This window comes from Vicia villosa, unplaced genomic scaffold, assembly GCF_029867415.1.
Source record: "Vicia villosa cultivar HV-30 ecotype Madison, WI unplaced genomic scaffold, Vvil1.0 ctg.000625F_1_1, whole genome shotgun sequence".
Lineage (NCBI taxonomy): Eukaryota > Viridiplantae > Streptophyta > Magnoliopsida > Fabales > Fabaceae > Vicia > Vicia villosa.
Genome location: NW_026705281.1, coordinates 779,767 through 800,971, shown reverse-complemented (window position 1 = coordinate 800,971; position 21,205 = coordinate 779,767). Strand labels below are relative to the sequence as shown.

At 38.8% G+C, this 21,205-nt stretch overlaps 1 long non-coding RNA gene across 1 annotated transcript; it reads left to right on the top strand.

The window, feature by feature from the left end:
• The first annotated feature begins 18,470 nt into the window (after positions 1-18,470).
• On the top strand, positions 18,471-19,502 carry LOC131629980 (uncharacterized). Its single transcript, XR_009292169.1, has 3 exons — positions 18,471-18,610; positions 19,062-19,108; positions 19,208-19,502. It is a non-coding gene; the product is annotated as an uncharacterized LOC131629980 (long non-coding RNA).
• The last annotated feature ends 1,703 nt before the right edge of the window (positions 19,503-21,205 follow it).

The following is a 21,205-nucleotide window of genomic DNA, read 5'->3' as shown; positions in this document are numbered from 1 at the left end:
GAGAAATGAATAAAATTAGGGTTTGTCTTATGGCCGTTGAACTCTCCTCACCCTCGCTCTCGTATCATCTCTCAGACGTGGTCTCCGGCGGATAATCACCGCCATCGCCGCCACCAAACCCTCTTGCCCAACCTCTAAACTCATACCTAGCCTAAAAACTACTCTGAGCTCGAATCTATAATCGAAGTCTTGAGAGGAAGTTTCACATGTCCGAATCAGAGAAAGGAGAAGACGAACCCTAAATTCTAACGGTCGAGTGTCCGAACGGATATTAAGCAATTTGAGGCATAAATCACATCACGGTTCTCTTGAATCAAGTATACACACGAATTTGTAAAGAAAACAATCAAAAGGAACCTGAATTGAAGGCCAACGGTGGAAGAACGAAAAGTCAGAGGAGAATTCTTTTATGAGCTCCTGAAGGTGCGAAATAAACGCAAATGGCAGAAGATTTCTTCAGGTAACAATTTCTGATCTTTGTTGCTTTTGCTCTTAGCCGATTCTTCTTCTTCTCGTATTCCTTTCTTCTGTGCGATGTTGTCTTTATTGATTGATTTTTCTGTCGAACTGTGTTGTTACAGTTGCGTGTTGCGTGTTGTTGTGTTCTTCGTGAGTGTGAGATGAAGATTGCAGAAATGCTGAGGTATAGCTCCACCTCTATGAAACTTCAATGTGAAGATTCAAAGGGTATGTCGAAGGAGCTCTTGGTGTAGGTTTTGACGATTGCCGAGTGTGAGAGAATTGAAGAGTGTGTGAAGGTTGTGAAGATGATGGAAGAGGAGAGATAGGATGAAGATGATGATTGAAAATGGTGGAGTGAAGAGAGTGAAGATGAATGAAGAATCGTGGGAAGGTTGAGAAGAAGAAGAAGAATGTTGAAGAGTGAAGCAGAGAAGTGGTGGAGGATTGGTGAAAATGGTGGAGGAAACTGAAAAATGGTGGAGCTGTTGAATATATAGGTTGATGGAGGGAAGAGAAGTTAGTTATAGAGTGAAGATATCTCAGCCCTTGATTGAGTAGGTTTGTTACACAATGGATGGAGAGGATTGAATCTATTTCAGAGGTAAAAATCTATTCCCTGCATTCTCTTTTCTTGTTAACTGAATGGTTATAGTTAGTTATATCAGTTAGTATTCTGTTAGAAGTTATAACTGAATAGGTTAAAGAAGTTATTGTGTTAGGAAAGTTAGTTAGGTTTGGTAATGACAGTTATGAGTGTTAGTAAATCTGTTAGGAGTGTGTATGGATTCTATTGAAATTGCGAAACTGTTGAGCTTGTGGATTGCATGGTAGTGAACTTGCTCCATTTATTTGTTAGGTTTTTTTTTTTGAGGATTGATAAACCTGCTGAAGTGTCATAAATACTCTGACTTTGTACTGAACTGCTTATTTGTTGCCGAACCGATGTGCTTTTCCCATTTGAATTCTAGGTTCTTTTGTTTTGGCTTTTGATTTCTCATGGCAAGGGCTTTGGTTGTAGGATAGGATATATGCTGATTCTGTTTTGTTATGCAGGGCTGTTTCGACTGAAAATGGTGTAGGGACTGTTTTCTTTTTGAACTGTATGGATGTGAACATTTGGACCTCTATTTCCTTTTTTGTTGAAATGTGCAGAATGCAGTATGAACTAATGTGGAATGGATTTGGTTTTCAATGTGCAGGTTTAGACTTAGCGGGATAGAAGAGCCTTGAGCCTTACACTTGAAGCATGGTTGAAAGTTGGAAGACACGTGGCTTGGAACTTGAAGAAAAGATATGTAATACGGAATCAAAGAGGCCAACACAAAATCGATGGGAGTTTAGGATTGGAGACAGTAGGCTAAGGGCACATTTTGTGTAGTTTGTCTTGATGGTGTAATATTTGGAAATGTTTATATTGGAAATGGCCTTGTACTGAAATAGATTTGAAACCCAAAATATGTAATAGTTTATCTTGTAATTGGAATAAAACTTTGAAATGTGTTGAATTTGTAATGCAAGGCGATCTTTCTCAAACATGACGTTTGGACATGTATTTTCCTTCTTCCAAAATTCAAATTGTCCTTTGTTCTTTAGAACCTTGAATGAGTATCAACAAATATGATGAAAACCATAAGTCTTAGGAAGAACTGTGCTTGAAAAGTCATCCTCCCATGATTGACTTTGATAAAAAAGTAACAATTCTATCAAGTATCTTCTAGCTTGAAATGATTCATAAGTTCCTTCAATTTTCCAATCTTTCTCTTAAATATGTCTTGTAGTCCTAATAATCAGATAATTCATTCTTCAACGAGACTTACATGAATTAGGCCTTACCTAATGATGAAAACCTTTAATCCATAGGAACAGCCATAAACTCTCTAAGTCCCAGTTCGAAGCACAGAGGAGAGCCAAATGAATAAGTTTTATTTGATATGTACACCTCAAGATCAATATGAAGCCTTAATAATTCAAAATCTTTCATCCCAATACCAAGTTATTGATTAATGATGAATGACGAGTTAGATGACCTAATGGAGATTATGGGATGCATAAGCCAATTAGCAGTAAAATTAGATGGGCAAATTTTGGGGTGCAACAGCTGCCCCTATTTAATCGTCTTAAACCTGAAGGTGAGATTGGCGCTAGCCTTTCGAGCATTCGAGGTAGAAGAAGATTAAATACTAAGTGAACCTGAAAATTTGCCTGATGAGATATGATCCACTGGAGAAAAGAATGATGTCAAATCCACTGAGGAAAATCGTATCAATTCTGGATTGATCGAATTAACTCTGGGTTGAAAAAGAAAGGTGGGTCGACTCTAGCTCGAAGAATAAAGGGAAGTCAACTCTAGGTGGGATACGAGGTAAATATCAACTCTGGGTTGAATGGAAAAAGAGAAGGATCAACTCTGGGTTGAGTAAAAGAAAAGATAACCGTCAACTCTGGGTTGAGTGGAAAAGGAAAGAATCAACTCTGGGTTGAATAAAAGATGACCGTCAACTCTGGGTTGAGTGGGAAAGGATGATCAATTGAAAAAAAGGGATAACCGTCAACTCTGGGTTGAGTGGGAAAGGAGAAAAGAAATATCCATCAACTCTGGGTTGAGTGGGAAAGGAGAAAAGATAAAGAAATATCCGTCAACTCTGGGTGAGAGGGAAAAAAGAGACAACCTTCAACTCTGGGTTGAGAGAGAAACAAGAGACAACCTTCAACTCTGGGTTGAGAGGGAAAAGACATGAGGTAACCGTCAACTCTGGGTTGAGAGGGAAAGGCAAAGGATAACCGTCAACTCTGGGTTGAGTGGGAAAGACAAGAGATAACCGTCAACTCTGGGTTGAGTGGGAAAAGGAAAGAATCAACTCTGGGTTGAATAAAAGATGACCGTCAACTCTGGGTTGAGTGCGAAAAGAGAAAGATAACCGTCAACTCTGGGTTGAGTAGGAAAGAGAAGAGAACCGTCAACTCTGGGTTGAGTGGGAAAGACAAACGATAACTGTCAACTCTGGGTTGAGTGGGAGAAGACAAGAGATAACCGTCAACTCTAGGTTGAGTGGGAAAAAGGAGAAGTCAATTCTGGATTGAATAAAAGATGACCGTCAACTCTGGGTTGAGTGGGAAAGACAAAAGATAACCGTCAACTCTGGGTGAGAGGGAGAAGAGAAGTCAATTCTGGATTGAATAAAAGATATCCGTCAACTCTGGGTGAGAGGGAGAAGAAAAATGATGACCGTCAACTCCGGGTTGAGTGGGAAAAGAGATAATTAACTCGGGGTTAAAAGATGAAAGGAAAGTCAACTCTGGGTTGAACAGAAAAACATCAACTCTAGGTTGAAGAAAAATGAACATGATTGACTTTGGGAGATGACACCACAATGGTAACTCTGAGTGATCCAGTGGAATATCAATTGAATGCTTTGTAGGGACCTCATCTGATGAGTAACTTGGCTTATGCTTCATATGCAATGTTTGATTTATTTGATGCAGTTCTAAAGATGCAATGCAATGAATTCTATATGCAGTGTACTGATTGATTGATTGGGGTTTCTGCTTTTGCGCGGGGAATAGATTAGGTGGAGTTCTGAAACTCTGCTTGAGAATCAAGGTGGGGTGGATGCCCCTGACTTATTGATGATTGGATTATTAAGGGAGAAATGCCAATGAGAATTCAATGATATGCATGATGCATGTATGATTATGAATGGAATGATTGTATCCAATATACCAGGAGTGGATGGAGGATGCCCTTGCGAAAAGGTTGTTGCTTGAAGGATAGAACTTGTGAAGGTGAGGTGTTTGGCTTGACTCCTCGACACTTGTCTCGATATCTGACACTTGATTGAAGATGGAGAAATGAATTGTCACTAGTTTGCCCCAGCTTGTAGGATCTCTTGAGATAGGTCTTTGATAATGCTGGAATCATGGAGATTTGCAATGGTCTGCCCCAGTGTTGATCAAGGAATGGATGCCCCAGATTGAAAGGAACTTTTCCACCTAATGGATTGCTTCAGATATTTGCTCAGTGGATGACCAAGCTTTTCCTTTGTAAGATTACTCGATGGAATTTCAATGTTGAACTTTCCTTGGTATCAAGTATTTACTTTCAAGTTTAGAGACAATTCTGTTTTGAAAAAGATAATGAGAATGCAATGCACATGTTAATCTCAAAGAAAAGTTTTTATTTGTCAAAATGTTGTACTGAAACTAACACAAGTGACAAGCAACATTAGGAGTCAGTTTGGACATGCTTTTACAGTTGGTATGCTTTCAGAACGAACCCTGCTTCAATTAGGACTTTTGAGGGTTGTAACGTGGCCGGGTTCACGGTTTGAGAAACAAGGATAAAGGCTCAAGTTCTACTTAACCCACCCCTTCTTCGTGATGTTCTCCAGTCCTACGTTCAGCTAGTTTGACATGAGTGTTCACCTTTCAGGAAGGATTGTGATGGATGAGGATCCTTTGTAGCTTTGATGGAGGTGGCAACCGCCTTTTGGTGCTTTTGTTGACGGCAACAACAACTTGTCCCTTGGAGGATTTTTCTTTTGCTTTGCTTTTTGTTTTCCCTAACTTTTGCCTGGACAAAAAGTTTCTTTTGATTTTGGTGTTCGTTGTCCAGCAGGATATGCCCTAATTTTTGCCTAAGTCATTTGCTTCAAAGCTTTTCTCTTTTTTTTTTCTTTTGACTTAGCGGGCTATTGTCTCCTTTTTTTTTATCATGGTTCATAACTTTTTTCATTCTCCTTTTTTTTTGCCTCGTTCGGGAACAAGTTGTATGGCTTTGTGATTGACTTTATTGAAAAGGTTGTGACCGCCTTCTCCTTAGTGAATGGGAGACATCCATTGTGGATTGTGCTCTTCTTCTTTTGTCGCGAGAGATAGAATTTGATTGATCCTCTGATGGAATACCTGAAAGTTGAGCGCTCGGTCGCACTAACTGAAGACTACCCTGCCCCTGGTTAAGATTGAGGGTTTTGTATTTTTTGAAAAGAAACTACTACTCCTTAGGCTCAAAGAGGTTGACGAAGGTTTCACTCCCTTATAACTCCAGTGTTTAGGAATTGAAACAATGCCTGTACATCGTCAGCAGGATCTTTGTTCCAAAAGCATACAGTTAGTAGTTCATGTGTTTTTGATTTTTCATCATTCTCCTTTTTTAATTGCTTAAGACAAATGAGTTGAATATCAATGAACATAATGACAAAGATGAAATGATTTGAGAAAAACATGTATATCGCATTATTTTTATTTATTCAAACAGAATGAGTTTCTTACAATGAGAAGTACTTGATAACAACAAAAGTAATACAATTGAAAATACTGAAGGAATCTATACAATGGCAAGCTTGGCCTTATTCTGATGCAAATGAAATGTTCTCTGACAAACACAAAGTCTTTAGGCTCCTTTGATGGAAGGTACCCTCATGAGGAGGCGTGGGGTCCTTAGATAGTAGCTTGATTTTTTTTTTTGTAATTCCCCATGATTCTTTGTCGGTGAGCCATTGTCAGATATCGGTGTGGAGGAATTGTCTTGTCTGATCTGATGGAGAGGAAGAATGTAGGAGTCTTGGTAACCATGGATGCATATGCATGAATGCAAAAATGTTAATGATGATGCAAATGCAGTAGGAATCAGGATCAAGGATCAAGGCCTCTTGTGATAATAACTTCTCATGGTCAATAAGATATGGTCGAATCCTCTAGATTCAGGGGTTCGACGTTGCATTCTTGATAACTAGGCGGTGCATAAGTCAAAGATGGTCGAATCCTCCAGATTCAGAGGTTCGACGTTGATTCTGATAGATAACTGATGTAGAACTTCTGTATAAGTCAAAGATGGTCGAATCCTCCAGATTCAGAGGTTCGACGTTGATTGATTCTGATAGATAACTGATGTAGAACTTCTGTATAAGTCAAAGATGGTCGAATCCTCTAGATTCAGAGGTTCGACGTTGATTCATGATAGATAACCTTTGCATAAGTCACATAAGGTCGAACCTTCCAGATTCAGAGGTTCGATGTTGGTCATGATAGATAGGATGAATGGCCATGGGGTAGGATGAAGGCATGTTTTCCTGCAAAACAGAATTTCCCAACCCCTCTCACAGGTAGGATCTAATATGGTAGGTCAAAAGGTCTCCAGCGTTAACAGTTCTCTTGAGACACCATCATTGTTGCAAATACATGCCAACAATGGTATCCCATTTGAACCTCAACTGGTCGTGGGTCTCATGATCGCAATCAACAGAACCTGACATTCTGTTGGCGTCATGACTATCCACTCTGTCCTAGGTAGCCTAAGTATCACTCTGGCCTGGGTATTGGGCCTTTTACCTCAAATCAGTAACATCCCATCCCAACAGACAGCAGAATAATAATCATAGTATATGAAAATAAAATGCGATGCATAAAGAAATAAAGCAATAAAGCAATAAAGTAATGAAGCAATAAAGCAATAAATAAACACCCAAAGAAAAGAAAACAAACACAAGCTAGGATCGACTCGCTAAGAATGGACCAGCACAGGTCTATCACATCCCCAGCAGAGTCGCCAGCTGTCGCACGCTCGCGAAATGATGAACAGAGTCGCCACCAATATATTTATCCCAAAGAGGGAAAGGAATATCAGAAAACCTAAGATGAAGAAAGGATAAGAAAAGGTCTTGCGACCAGAGATAGGGTACGGGAGTCGGTTACGCAAGGGGAAGGTGCTAGCACCCCTCACGCCCATCGTACTCGATGGTATCCACCTATATTTGTTTGCTATCTAAAGGGTGTATAAATCTAAAGCTTAATTACTAAGAGAATGCATGCAAATGAAAGAAAAAGAAACACGGGGAAAATAAGGTTTATAAATAGTTGTGCTCGCTTAGGCCCCGCGACCTAATGCCTACGTATCCTTTTCAGGAATCAGAGCGCCGTAGTTCGGCTCTTTAGTTTTTGTTTGTTTTTGTATTTTTTAGTTGAACAGTTACATTCGCACTCCGCTGCTCGACCTCTGGAGTCTTAAGCTGGGAATGGAGCGGAAATAACGTGTCCGATTAGGAGAAAGAATGCCCTGAAGGCAAGAGAAAGAATGCCTCGGAGGCAAGAGAAAAAAGAGAGAAAATTGGTTTGTGTCTTTTAGATGTAATTCCATGATGAACAAAACCCAATACAAGGTTTCGCACCACTTCCTTACTTTGTTTAGGTCCGAGCCTTTATTAAGTGTTTTAGATGTTTTTGGTTGAGTGTTTTTTAAGGGAATTTACTTTGCGATTCGAATCACATAAAATGTATAATGATCGAGAAGCAGATTAGGGAATGAATCCCACTCACTTCTATTCAATTATGTAATGTTCGAGAAACAGATTAGGGAATGAATCCCACTCATTTCTATCCCATTAGTTAATGTTCGAGAAACAGATTAGGGAATGAATCCCACTCATTTCTCTCCCATTAAGTAGTGACCGAGAAACAGATTAGGGAATGAATCCCACTCATTTCTATGCCACTAAGTGATTGAGAAACAGATTAGGGAATGAATCCCACTCATTTCTCTATCACTTTCTTAATGTGATTCGCATCTCTATTTGTTAATGTTTTAATGTTAAAAAGAAAAAGAAGAAGAAAACTAGCCTAAAATGAATAACTAGCTTAATGTTATGAAGGGAACTTCTAAGTCCTAATGTTGTCATGGTTTCTACCTAAAGTTAGGAATTAAAGAGACATGAAAATAGAGTCACAATTATAAGCAAGGATTTAAGAATGATACAATGGTACAAAGTTACACACAAGCATGAAGTAACAAGTCAAAATATAGTACAAAATGAAGTAAAATACTATTATTTTTATATTGATTTTAATGAGAGGAATTGAATTACAAATCAAGTAAAAGACTAAAACAAATAGCCTAAAACTACTATTTTTCTATGTAAAAAAAAAGCCTAAAATTCTAACAGATTTGATGGTTTTTAATGTTTTAGAACTTAGAAATTAGTAGGAAAAATCAAGTGAAAATGAGACTTAATTCTAATTAGAATACAAAAGAGTCAGGGGGGGTGTAAATTGAAATTATAGGAGCAAAGAGTAAATGAGGCGCAGGGCCCATATGATTGGTCCAGAAGAGTTTTTTTTGTTATTGTTTCCAGTACCAAAAACGTGGTGCTCTGGGCCAGAGAGGGTGAGAATATGAAATTCACTATGGCCCAAGATGTTGATGATCCATGGTTAATTAGATTTTGTTTGACTATTAACTAATCTAATGTTAATTCTGCAATTAATCCTAATTAAAAAAACAATTAATCAATTGATTAAAAATAAAAGAGAAATGAATAAAATTAGGGTTTGTCTTATGGCCGTTGAACTCTCCTCACCCTCGCTCTCGTATCATCTCTCAGACGTGGTCTCCGGCGGATAATCACCGCCATCGCCGCCACCAAACCCTCTTGCCCAACCTCTAAACTCATACCTAGCCTAAAAACTACTCTGAGCTCGAATCTGTAATCGAAGTCTTGAGAGGAAGTTTCACAGGTCCGAATCAGAGAAAGGAGAAGACGAACCCTAAATTCTAACGGTCGAGTGTCCGAACGGATATTAAGCAATTTGAGGCATAAATCACATCACGGTTCTCTTGAATCAAGTATACACACGAATTTGTAAAGAAAACAATCAAAAGGAACCTGAATTGAAGGCCAACGGTGGAAGAACGAAAAGTCAGAGGAGAATTCTTTTATGAGCTCCTGAAGGTGCGAAATAAACGCAAATGGCAGAAGATTTCTTCAGGTAACAATTTCTGATCTTTGTTGCTTTTGCTCTTAGCCGATTCTTCTTCTTCTCGTATTCCTTTCTTCTGTGCGATGTTGTCTTTATTGATTGATTTTTCTGTCGAACTGTGTTGTTACAGTTGCGTGTTGCGTGTTGTTGTGTTCTTCGTGAGTGTGAGATGAAGATTGCAGAAATGCTGAGGTATAGCTCCACCTCTATGAAACTTCAATGTGAAGATTCAAAGGGTATGTCGAAGGAGCTCTTGGTGTAGGTTTTGACGATTGCCGAGTGTGAGAGAATTGAAGAGTGTGTGAAGGTTGTGAAGATGATGGAGGAGGAGAGATAGGATGAAGATGATGATTGAAAATGGTGGAGTGAAGAGAGTGAAGATGAATGAAGAATCGTGGGAAGGTTGAGAAGAAGATGAAGAATGTTGAAGAGTGAAGCAGAAAAGTGGTGGAGGATTGGTGAAAATGGTGGAGGAAACTGAAAAATGGTGGAGCTGTTGAATATATAGGTTGATGGAGGGAAGAGAAGTTAGTTATAGAGTGAAGAGATCTCAGCCCTTGATTGAGTAGGTTTGTTAAACAATGGATGGAGAGGATTGAATCTGTTTCAGAGGTAAAAATCTATTCCCTGCATTCTCTTTTCTTGTTAACTGAATGGTTATAGTTAGTTATATCAGTTAGTATTCTGTTAGAAGTTATAACTGAATAGGTTAAAGAAGTTATTGTGTTAGGAAAGTTAGTTAGGTTTGGTAATGACAGTTATGAGTGTTAGTAAATCTGTTAGGAGTGTGTATGGATTCTATTGAAATTGCGAAACTGTTGAGCTTGTGGATTGCATGGTAGTGAACTTGCTCCATTTATTTGTTAGGTTTTTTTTTTTGAGGATTGATAAACCTGCTGAAGTGTCATAAATACTCTGACTTTGTACTGAACTGCTTATTTGTTGCCGAACCGATGTGCTTTTCCCATTTGAATTCTAGGTTCTTTTGTTTTGGCTTTTGATTTCTCATGGCAAGGGCTTTGGTTGTAGGATAGGATATATGCTGATTCTGTTTTGTTATGCAGGGCTGTTTCGACTGAAAATGGTGTAGGGACTGTTTTCTTTTTGAACTGTATGGATGTGAACATTTGGACCTCTATTTCCTTTTTTGTTGAAATGTGCAGAATGCAGTATGAACTAATGTGGAATGGATTTGGTTTTCAATGTGCAGGTTTAGACTTAGCGGGATAGAAGAGCCTTGAGCCTTACACTTGAAGCATGGTTGAAAGTTGGAAGACACGTGGCTTGGAACTTGAAGAAAAGATATGTAATACGGAATCAAAGAGGCCAACACAAAATCGATGGGAGTTTAGGATTGGAGACAGTAGGCTAAGGGCACATTTTGTGTAGTTTGTCTTGATGGTGTAATATTTGGAAATGTTTATATTGGAAATGGCCTTGTACTGAAATAGATTTGAAACCCAAAATATGTAATAGTTTATCTTGTAATTGGAATAAAACTTTGAAATGTGTTGAATTTGTAATGCAAGGCGATCTTTCTCAAACATGACGTTTGGACATGTATTTTCCTTCTTCCAAAATTCAAATTGTCCTTTGTTCTTTAGAACCTTGAATGAGTATCAACAAATATGATGAAAACCATAAGTCTTAGGAAGAACTGTGCTTGAAAAGTCATCCTCCCATGATTGACTTTGATAAAAAAGTAACAATTCTATCAAGTATCTTCTAGCTTGAAATGATTCATAAGTTCCTTCAATTTTCCAATCTTTCTCTTAAATATGTCTTGTAGTCCTAATAATCAGATAATTCATTCTTCAACGAGACTTACATGAATTAGGCCTTACCTAATGATGAAAACCTTTAATCCATAGGAACAGCCATAAACTCTCTAAGTCCCAGTTCGAAGCACAGAGGAGAGCCAAATGAATAAGTTTTATTTGATATGTACACCTCAAGATCAATATGAAGCCTTAATAATTCAAAATCTTTCATCCCAATACCAAGTTATTGATTAATGATGAATGACGAGTTAGATGACCTAATGGAGATTATGGGATGCATAAGCCAATTAGCAGTAAAATTAGATGGGCAAATTTTGGGGTGCAACAGCTGCCCCTATTTAATCGTCTTAAACCTGAAGGTGAGATTGGCGCTAGCCTTTCGAGCATTCGAGGTAGAAGAAGATTAAATACTAAGTGAACCTGAAAATTTGCCTGATGAGATATGATCCACTGGAGAAAAGAATGATGTCAAATCCACTGAGGAAAATCGTATCAATTCTGGATTGATCGAATTAACTCTGGGTTAGGAATGAAATACACATCAACTCTGGGTTGAAAAAGAAAGGTGGGTCGACTCTAGCTCGAAGAATAAAGGGAAGTCAACTCTAGGTGGGATACGAGGTAAATATCAACTCTGGGTTGAATGGAAAAAGAGAAGGATCAACTCTGGGTTGAGTAAAAGAAAAGATAACCGTCAACTCTGGGTTGAGTGGAAAAGGAAAGAATCAACTCTGGGTTGAATAAACGATGACCGTCAACTCTGGGTTGAGTGGGAAAGGATGATCAATTGAAAAAAAGTAATAACCGTCAACTCTGGGTTGAGTGGGAAAGGAGAAAAGAAATATCCATCAACTCTGGGTTGAGTGGGAAAGGAGAAAAGATAAAGAAATATCCGTCAACTCTGGGTGAGAGGGAAAAAAGAGACAACCTTCAACTCTGGGTTGAGAGAGAAACAAGAGACAACCTTCAACTCTGGGTTGAGAGGGAAAAGACATGAGGTAACCGTCAACTCTGGGTTGAGAGGGAAAGGCAAAGGATAACCGTCAACTCTGGGTTGAGTGGGAAAGACAAGAGATAACCGTCAACTCTGGGTTGAGTGGGAAAAGGAAAGAATCAACTCTGGGTTGAATAAAAGATGACCGTCAACTCTGGGTTGAGTGCGAAAAGAGAAAGATAACCGTCAACTCTGGGTTGAGTAGGAAAGAGAAGAGAACCGTCAACTCTGGGTTGAGTGGGAAAGACAAACGATAACTGTCAACTCTGGGTTGAGTGGGAGAAGACAAGAGATAACCGTCAACTCTAGGTTGAGTGGGAAAAAGGAGAAGTCAATTCTGGATTGAATAAAAGATGACCGTCAACTCTGGGTTGAGTGGGAAAGACAAAAGATAACCGTCAACTCTGGGTGAGAGGGAGAAGAGAAGTCAATTCTAGATTGAATAAAAGATATCCGTCAACTCTGGGTGAGAGGGAGAAGAAAAATGATGACCGTCAACTCCGGGTTGAGTGGGAAAAGAGATAATTAACTCGGGGTTAAAAGATGAAAGGAAAGTCAACTCTGGGTTGAACAGAAAAACATCAACTCTAGGTTGAAGAAAAATGAACATGATTGACTTTGGGAGATGACACCACAATGGTAACTCTGAGTGATCCAGTGGAATATCAATTGAATGCTTTGTAGGGACCTCATCTGATGAGTAACTTGGCTTATGCTTCATATGCAATGTTTGATTTATTTGATGCAGTTCTGAAGATGCAATGCAATGAATTCTATATGCAGTGTACTGATTGATTGATTGGGGTTTCTGCTTTTGCGCGGGGAATAGATTAGGTGGAGTTCTGAAACTCTGCTTGAGAATCAAGGTGGGGTGGATGCCCCTGACTTATTGATGATTGGATTATTAAGGGAGAAATGCCAATGAGAATTCAATGATATGCATGATGCATGTATGATTATGAATGGAATGATTGTATCCAATATACCAGGAGTGGATGGAGGATGCCCTTGCGAAAAGGTTGTTGCTTGAAGGATAGAACTTGTGAAGGTGAGGTGTTTGGCTTGACTCCTCGACACTTGTCTCGATATCTGACACTTGATTGAAGATGGAGAAATGAATTGTCACTAGTTTGCCCCAGCTTGTAGGATCTCTTGAGATAGGTCTTTGATAATGCTGGAATCATGGAGATTTGCAATGGTCTGCCCCAGTGTTGATCAAGGAATGGATGCCCCAGATTGAAAGGAACTTTTCCACCTAATGGATTGCTTCAGATATTTGCTCAGTGGATGACCAAGCTTTTCCTTTGTAAGATTACTCGATGGAATTTCAATGTTGAACTTTCCTTGGTATCAAGTATTTACTTTCAAGTTTAGAGACAATTCTGTTTTGAAAAAGATAATGAGAATGCAATGCACATGTTAATCTCAAAGAAAAGTTTTTATTTGTCAAAATGTTGTACTGAAACTAACACAAGTGACAAGCAACATTAGGAGTCAGTTTGGACATGCTTTTACAGTTGGTATGCTTTCGGAACGAACCCTGCTTCAATTAGGACTTTTGAGGGTTGTAACGTGGCCGGGTTCACGGTTTGAGAAACAAGGATAAAGGCTCAAGTTCTACTTAACCCACCCCTTCTTCGTGATGTTCTCCAGTCCTACGTTCAGCTAGTTTGACATGAGTGTTCACCTTTCAGGAAGGATTGTGATGGATGAGGATCCTTTGTAGCTTTGATGGAGGTGGCAACCGCCTTTTGGTGCTTTTGTTGACGGCAACAACAACTTGTCCCTTGGAGGATTTTTCTTTTGCTTTGCTTTTTGTTTTCCCTAACTTTTGCCTGGACAAAAAGTTTCTTTTGATTTTGGTGTTCGTTGTCCAGCAGGATATGCCCTAATTTTTGCCTAAGTCATTTGCTTCAAAGCTTTTCTCTTTTTTTTTCTTTTGACTTAGCGGGCTATTGTCTCCTTTTTTTTTTATCATGGTTCATAACTTTTTTCATTCTCCTTTTTTTTTGCCTCGTTCGGGAACAAGTTGTATGGCTTTGTGATTGACTTTATTGAAAAGGTTGTGACCGCCTTCTCCTTAGTGAATGGGAGACATCCATTGTGGATTGTGCTCTTCTTCTTTTGTCGCGAGAGATAGAATTTGATTGATCCTCTGATGGAATACCTGAAAGTTGAGCGCTCGGTCGCACTAACTGAAGACTACCCTGCCCCTGGTTAAGATTGAGGGTTTTGTATTTTTTGAAAAGAAACTACTACTCCTTAGGCTCAAAGAGGTTGACGAAGGTTTCACTCCCTTATAACTCCAGTGTTTAGGAATTGAAACAATGCCTGTACATCGTCAGCAGGATCTTTGTTCCAAAAGCATACAGTTAGTAGTTCATGTGTTTTTGATTTTTCATCATTCTCCTTTTTTAATTGCTTAAGACAAATGAGTTGAATATCAATGAACATAATGACAAAGATGAAATGATTTGAGAAAAACATGTATATCGCATTATTTTTATTTATTCAAACAGAATGAGTTTCTTACAATGAGAAGTACTTGATAACAACAAAAGTAATACAATTGAAAATACTGAAGGAATCTATACAATGGCAAGCTTGGCCTTATTCTGATGCAAATGAAATGTTCTCTGACAAACACAAAGTCTTTAGGCTCCTTTGATGGAAGGTACCCTCATGAGGAGGCGTGGGGTCCTTAGATAGTAGCTTGATTTTTTTTTTTGTAATTCCCCATGATTCTTTGTCGATGAGCCATTGTCAGATATCGGTGTGGAGGAATTGTCTTGTCTGATCTGATGGAGAGGAAGAATGTAGGAGTCTTGGTAACCATGGATGCATATGCATGAATGCAAAAATGTTAATGATGATGCAAATGCAGTAGGAATCAGGATCAAGGATCAAGGCCTCTTGTGATAATAACTTCTCATGGTCAATAAGATATGGTCGAATCCTCTAGATTCAGGGGTTCGACGTTGCATTCTTGATAACTAGGCGGTGCATAAGTCAAAGATGGTCGAATCCTGCAGATTCAGAGGTTCGACGTTGATTCTGATAGATAACTGATGTAGAACTTCTGTATAAGTCAAAGATGGTCGAATCCTCCAAATTCAGAGGTTCGACGTTGATTGATTCTGATAGATAACTGATGTAGAACTTCTGTATAAGTCAAAGATGGTCGAATCCTCTAGATTCAGAGGTTCGACGTTGATTCAGGATAGATAACCTTTGCATAAGTCACATAAGGTCGAACCTTCCAGATTCAGAGGTTCGATGTTGGTCATGATAGATAGGATGAATGGCCATGGGGTAGGATGAAGGCATGTTTTCCTGCAAAACAGAATTTCCCAACCCCTCTCACAGGTAGGATCTAATATGGTAGGTCAAAAGGTCTCCAGCGTTAACAGTTCTCTTGAGACACCATCATTGTTGTAAATACATGCCAACAATGGTATCCCATTTGAACCTCAACTGGTCGTGGGTCTCATGATCGCAATCAACAGAACCTGACATTCTGTTGGCGTCATGACTATCCAATCTGTCCTAGGTAGCCTAAGTATCACTCTGGCCTGGGTATTGGGCCTTTTACCTCAAATCAGTAACATCCCATCCCAACAGACAGCAGAATAATAATCATAGTATATGAAAATAAAATGCGATGCATAAAGAAATAAAGCAATAAAGCAATAAAGTAATGAAGCAATAAAGCAATAAATAAACACCCAAAGAAAAGAAAACAAACACAAGCTAGGATCGACTCGCTAAGAATGGACCAGCACAGGTCTATCACATCCCCAGCAGAGTCGCCAGCTGTCGCACGCTCGCGAAATGATGAACAGAGTCGCCACCAATATATTTATCCCAAAGAGGGAAAGGAATATCAGAAAACCTAAGATGAAGAAAGGATAAGAAAAGGTCTTGCGACCAGAGATAGGGTACGGGAGTCGGTTACGCAAGGGGAAGGTGCTAGCACCCCTCACGCCCATCGTACTCGATGGTATCCACCTATATTTGTTTGCTATCTAAAGGGTGTATAAATCTAAAGCTTAATTACTAAGAGAATGCATGCAAATGAAAGAAAAAGAAACACGGGGAAAATAAGGTTTATAAATAGTTGTGCTCGCTTAGGCCCCGCGACCTAATGCCTACGTATCCTTTTCAGGAATCAGAGCGTCGTAGTTCGGCTCTTTAGTTTTTATTTGTTTTTGTATTTTTTAGTTGAACAGTTACATTCGCACTCCGCTGCTCGACCTCTGGAGTCTTAAGCTGGGAATGGAGCGGAAATAACATGTCCGATTAGGAGAAAGAATGCCCTGAAGGCAAGAGAAAGAATGCCTCGGAGGCAAGAGAAAAAAGAGAGAAAATTGGTTTGTGTCTTTTAGATGTAATTCCATGATGAACAAAACCCAATACAAGGTTTCGCACCACTTCCTTACTTTGTTTAGGTCCGAGCCTTTATTAAGTGTTTTAGATGTTTTTGGTTGAGTGTTTTTTAAGGGAATTTACTTTGCGATTCGAATCACATAAAATGTATAATGATCGAGAAGCAGATTAGGGAATGAATCCCACTCACTTCTATTCAATTATGTAATGTTCGAGAAACAGATTAGGGAATGAATCCCACTCATTTCTATCCCATTAGTTAATGTTCGAGAAACAGATTAGGGAATGAATCCCACTCATTTCTCTCCCATTAAGTAGTGACCGAGAAACAGATTAGGGAATGAATCCCACTCATTTCTATGCCACTAAGTGATTGAGAAACAGATTAGGGAATGAATCCCACTCATTTCTCTATCACTTTCTTAATGTGATTCGCATCTCTATTTGTTAATGTTTTAATGTTAAAAAGAAAAAGAAGAAGAAAACTAGCCTAAAATGAATAACTAGCTTAATGTTATGAAGGGAACTTCTAAGTCCTAATGTTGTCATGGTTTCTACCTAAAGTTAGGAATTAAAGAGACATGAAAATAGAGTCACAATTATAAGCAAGGATTTAAGAATGATACAATGGTACAAAGTTACACACAAGCATGAAGTAACAAGTCAAAATATAGTACAAAATGAAGTAAAATACTATTATTTTTATATTGATTTTAATGAGAGGAATTGAATTACAAATCAAGTAAAAGACTAAAACAAATAGCCTAAAACTACTATTTTTCTATGTAAAAAAAAAGCCTAAAATTCTAACAGATTTGATGGTTTTTAATGTTTTAGAACTTAGAAATTAGTAGGAAAAATCAAGTGAAAATGAGACTTAATTCTAATTAGAATACAAAAGAGTCAGGGGGGGTGTAAATTGAAATTATAGGAGCAAAGAGTAAATGAGGCGCAGGGCCCATATGATTGGTCCAGAAGAGGTTTTTTTGTTATTGTTTCCAGTACCAAAAACGTGGTGCTCTGGGCCAGAGAGGGTGAGAATATGAAATTCACTATGGCCCAAGATGTTGTTGATCCATGGTTAATTAGATTTTGTTTGACTATTAACTAATCTAATGTTAATTCTGCAATTAATCCTAATTAAAAAAACAATTAATCAATTGATTAAAAATAAAAGAGAAATGAATAAAATTAGGGTTTGTCTTATGGCCGTTGAACTCTCCTCACCCTCGCTCTCGTATCATCTCTCAGACGTGGTCTCCGGCGGATAATCACCGCCATCGCCGCCACCAAACCCTCTTGCCCAACCTCTAAACTCATACCTAGCCTAAAAACTACTCTGAGCTCGAATCTGTAATCGAAGTCTTGAGAGGAAGTTTCACATGTCCGAATCAGAGAAAGGAGAAGACGAACCCTAAATTCTAACGGTCGAGTGTCCGAACGGATATTAAGCAATTTGAGGCATAAATCACATCACGGTTCTCTTGAATCAAGTATACACACGAATTTGTAAAGAAAACAATCAAAAGGAACCTGAATTGAAGGCCAACGGTGGAAGAACGAAAAGTCAGAGGAGAATTCTTTTATGAGCTCCTGAAGGTGCGAAATAAACGCAAATGGCAGAAGATTTCTTCAGGTAACAATTTCTGATCTTTGTTGCTTTTGCTCTTAGCCGATTCTTCTTCTTCTCGTATTCCTTTCTTCTGTGCGATGTTGTCTTTATTGATTGATTTTTCTGTCGAACTGTGTTGTTACAGTTGCGTGTTGCGTGTTGTTGTGTTCTTCGTGAGTGTGAGATGAAGATTGCAGAAATGCTGAGGTATAGCTCCACCTCTATGAAACTTCAATGTGAAGATTCAAAGGGTATGTCGAAGGAGCTCTTGGTGTAGGTTTTGACGATTGCCGAGTGTGAGAGAATTGAAGAGTGTGTGAAGGTTGTGAAGATGATGGAGGAGGAGAGATAGGATGAAGATGATGATTGAAAATGGTGGAGTGAAGAGAGTGAAGATGAATGAAGAATCGTGGGAAGGTTGAGAAGAAGATGAAGAATGTTGAAGAGTGAAGCAGAGAAGTGGTGGAGGATTGGTGAAAATGGTGGAGGAAACTGAAAAATGGTGGAGCTGTTGAATATATAGGTTGATGGAGGGAAGAGAAGTTAGTTATAGAGTGAAGAGATCTCAGCCCTTGATTGAGTAGGTTTGTTACACAATGGATGGAGAGGATTGAATCTGTTTCAGAGGTAAAAATCTATTCCCTGCATTCTCTTTTCTTGTTAACTGAATGGTTATAGTTAGTTATATCAGTTAGTATTCTGTTAGAAGTTATAACTGAATAGGTTAAAGAAGTTATTGTGTTAGGAAAGTTAGTTAGGTTTGGTAATGACAGTTATGAGTGTTAGTAAATCTGTTAGGAGTGTGTATGGATTCTATTGAAATTGCGAAACTGTTGAGCTTGTGGATTGCATGGTAGTGAACTTGCTCCATTTATTTGTTAGGTTTTTTTTTTGAGGATTGATAAACCTGCTGAAGTGTCATAAATACTCTGACTTTGTACTGAACTGCTTATTTGTTGCCGAACCAATGTGCTTTTCCCATTTGAATTCTAGGTTCTTTTGTTTTGGCTTTTGATTTCTCATGGCAAGGGCTTTGGTTGTAGGATAGGATATATGCTGATTCTGTTTTGTTATGCAGGGCTGTTTCGACTGAAAATGGTGTAGGGACTGTTTTCTTTTTGAACTGTATGGATGTGAACATTTGGACCTCTATTTCCTTTTTTGTTGAAATGTGCAGAATGCAGTATGAACTAATGTGGAATGGATTTGGTTTTCAATGTGCAGGTTTAGACTTAGCGGGATAGAAGAGCCTTGAGCCTTACACTTGAAGCATGGTTGAAAGTTGGAAGACACGTGGCTTGGAACTTGAAGAAAAGATATGTAATACGGAATCAAAGAGGCCAACACAAAATCGATGGGAGTTTAGGATTGGAGACAGTAGGCTAAGGGCACATTTTGTGTAGTTTGTCTTGATGGTGTAATATTTGGAAATGTTTATATTGGAAATGGCCTTGTACTGAAATAGATTTGAAACCCAAAATATGTAATAGTTTATCTTGTAATTGGAATAAAACTTTGAAATGTGTTGAATTTGTAATGCAAGGCGATCTTTCTCAAACATGACGTTTGGACATGTATTTTCCTTCTTCCAAAATTCAAATTGTCCTTTGTTCTTTAGAACCTTGAATGAGTATCAACAAATATGATGAAAACCATAAGTCTTAGGAAGAACTGTGCTTGAAAAGTCATCCTCCCATGATTGACTTTGATAAAAAAGTAACAATTCTATCAAGTATCTTCTAGCTTGAAATGATTCATAAGTTCCTTCAATTTTCCAATCTTTCTCTTAAATATGTCTTGTAGTCCTAATAATCAGATAATTCATTCTTCAACGAGACTTACATGAATTAGGCCTTACCTAATGATGAAAACCTTTAATCCATAGGAACAGCCATAAACTCTCTAAGTCCCAGTTCGAAGCACAGAGGAGAGCCAAATGAATAAGTTTTATTTGATATGTACACCTCAAGATCAATATGAAGCCTTAATAATTCAAAATCTTTCATCCCAATACCAAGTTATTGATTAATGATGAATGACGAGTTAGATGACCTAATGGAGATTATGGGATGCATAAGCCAATTAGCAGTAAAATTAGATGGGCAAATTTTGGGGTGCAACACGGTGCATGCGTCAGTTCGGATTCGTGCAGCGGATACCCAGGTCACCCTTTGAGGCTGCTCCCGACACTGTGACCCGAGTGCAGCTCACTGCCATATGGGAGCATTGGGAGGATCATGTGGTACCGCAGGAGTACCGTCTCACTCGGGTCACCCAAGACTGGCACAGTGAGGAGGGATACGTCACATGGTTCTACCGGGTGTCACATCCTCTTCTGAGACCCGACATTCCCGACGCTCCTAGGCCAGCACACGAGGAGATCCTGGAGAACCAGCAGGCCGAGGATGATCACGCCATTGATCTCATGCCGATCTGCCAGCGGATATCGATGCTTGGGCGGGACGCGTTGGATCGAGGTATCGTGGAGCGGGGCGGTCCAGAGGCAGTCGCCGTGATGGAGATGATCGTCACTGATGCGGACCGTGCGGCGACATACAGGCGGCAGAGGAGGTCTCAGGGGGAGAGGTTTAGGCACACCCAGTAGTGGTCGGGTTTATATATTTTTTGTTATCGGATTGTATCTTTAGCACACTATTTTTATTTTTTTCGGTTTGTATATATTATTTTCATCGGATTAGTATTTTTTTTTGTTTATTTATCATATTACAGTTTATCTATTGCTTATTTTATTTGGCGTTTGCGTTTAATTAAAATGCGAGACTGTTATGAAAAACATAAAAAAAAACACAGTTTATGCATAATTCGGAAGTTCATTTCCGAAGACACCCCCCATGAGGTGTTTTCGGAAGTTCATCTCCGAAGACACCCCCCATGGGGTGTTTTCGGAGATGCACTTCCGAATTAAGGAAATTTTTTAAAATAAAAAAGCGCTTCGGAAGTTCATTTCCGAAGCAGGGGTATTTTGGGATTTTCGCTGGGGGTGACCCCCATAGGGAGGTGGCCAAAGAAAAAACCTTTTATGTTAGGATTTAGAATTTACAAAACTGCACAAACCTAAACTAACATGGAGTTTTCACTTCTACTTGCAGATTTTATAGGTTGTTTGATGTTGTACCTCTACTTGAATTGCATAAACAATTGTACTTCTTCAATTAAATTTATACTAACACATTAAAAACTTAGCAAGAAGTATTTCATTTT